This window comes from Acomys russatus, chromosome 31, assembly GCF_903995435.1.
Source record: "Acomys russatus chromosome 31, mAcoRus1.1, whole genome shotgun sequence".
Taxonomy (NCBI): domain Eukaryota; kingdom Metazoa; phylum Chordata; class Mammalia; order Rodentia; family Muridae; genus Acomys; species Acomys russatus.
Genome location: NC_067167.1, coordinates 39,515,119 through 39,517,073, shown reverse-complemented (window position 1 = coordinate 39,517,073; position 1,955 = coordinate 39,515,119). Strand labels below are relative to the sequence as shown.

Sequence of the window (1,955 nt, the reverse complement as noted above, 5' to 3'; positions counted from 1 at the left end):
CCCCGTTTTCTTTTCAACAAGACTCCCAGATCAGCAGCAGAGGTGCCTAGGGTCACCACTGAGATTGTGGACACTGGGCACGCGTGGGGAAAAGTCCAAAAATAGGAGCTGAGGAGAAAGGGGCGGGAGTGCAGGGGAGCCTAGGCTGTGGAGGTGCCAGTGAACCAGTGCAGTGGTGCCCTTCCTGGCTGCTGCCGCCCACCCTCGCTGGACCCCAGAGCATCGCGCGGTTCGTTCTGCAGTCCTCTCCCTTATGAAGCCTCACAGGCCTAGCTGCAAGTCCTCCAGCTCCTCCTCTGGGCCAGCTTCTCCAGCTGCTCTCTGTGCGCTGGCTGACCTCCCCGACTAGGCTGCGCTGCTGCAGCTCCACCTGTCACAGCTGCTTCTTAGGTTCTTGACCTTGGCTTTCTCTGTGGTGGCAGCAGAGTCGGATCCATCAGAGGCAGCTGGAGGAGTGGCGTGGGGCCTTGGAGAGCACGGGGCATTTGGGCCGTGTCTCTCAGAGACACCTTATCCAGAGAGTCCTGCTCAAGGCCTCTGCCACTTTCTCCTGCTGTTGCGTTCTCCTCCTCTTCCACTTCAGGTTGCGTTTGGCTGCCTTGGAGGGGCCTGCTTCACCCCCTTCCGGGCCCAGGCGAGTCATCCCTGAACTGAAAGGCGCAATATGCTATACTTGAGTAGGGACCCCGCTAAGTCCCCCTCTTTAAACCCCCCTCGTTAAACCTAACCACGCACACTGGGACCTCCTCTTGGGGTAATATTCTTCTTTGACACTCTGTTGCCTGTGCCAGGTCCCGTCTGGGTCTCTGTGTGGAGGCAATGTACTTGCCTGTCCCCGTAGCCTCAGGAGTGCCAGCAGGTTCCATGACTGGACGGGCAGCCCTGGGGAGTCAGTGGCAAAGCCTCAACGCCGCCCGCCCCCCCCCCCCTTTTTAAACTGTATGTTTGGTTTGGTTTGGTTTGGTTTGGTTTGGTTTGGTGCATGTGTGTTTTGACTCTGCATTCCATGCCTGCTACACCCACAGAAGCCAGAAGAGGGCATTGGGTCTCCCAGAACACTAATTTTGAACAATTCAAGCATCTAGTCTTCTAGTGAATCTTAGTTTCCTTAAAACTATTATTTATGGGTTTTGTTGTTATTGTTTGTGACAAGGTCTTATCACGTGGCCCAAACTGTCCTTAAAGTAAACCTTCTTGTCATTGCCTTCTGGGTGCTGGAATTACAGGGGTGTATGGTCCCCATGTCCAGAAAAACTATTATTATTATTATTTATTTTTTTTTTTTATTTTACAATAAAAAGTAAAATTGGGATAGCTTAGCTGATTTAGATGGAGAAGTAACCTGAGGGAAAGGCAGCCGTACAGGAAAGTAACTTTAACGCTTTGACTGTCCTACTTCTGTGAGCTAAGTATGGGTAACAGTCGCACTTTTCACTATGTTGCTCCAGTCCGTATTTCCCAAGATGCAACTTTTTTCATAGACCGACTTCCTCTTACTTGGGATTTAATAAATTGATCAAAGTAATTGCATAGTAATTATGCATTTTTCATGTTCCCATGATGTTCATACCAAAGTTAGCTTTTGTTTTAGTTATTAAGAAACCAGTGTTAGAGAGGCAGCCTAACTGGCAAGCTTGCTACTGCTGCAGAAGAGCAGAGTTCGGTTTCCAACATCCATGTGGGACAGTGACAACCTCCTGCTAACTTCAGCTCCTGGAGGTCCTCTGGGGACAACTGCACTCGCATGAACATTCTCACACACGGGCACACTTGCATAGTCATAATTAAAATATAAATACATCTTTTTTTGGAGCCAGTCTCACTATGTAGCCCTGGTTGGTCTGGAACGCACTAAGTAGACCAGGCTGGCCTTAACTCACACAGCTCCACCTGCCTCTACCTCTTCAGTGATAGGGTTAGAGGTATGTGATGCCACATCTGGCTTTTTTTTTTTT

General features: G+C 49.8%; 1 pseudogene; it reads right to left on the bottom strand.

Annotated features, from left to right (window-relative positions):
* Positions 1 to 261: 261 nt before the first annotated feature.
* LOC127183793 (partner of Y14 and mago-like) lies at positions 262 to 866 on the bottom strand (annotated as a pseudogene).
* Positions 867 to 1,955: the final 1,089 nt, after the last annotated feature.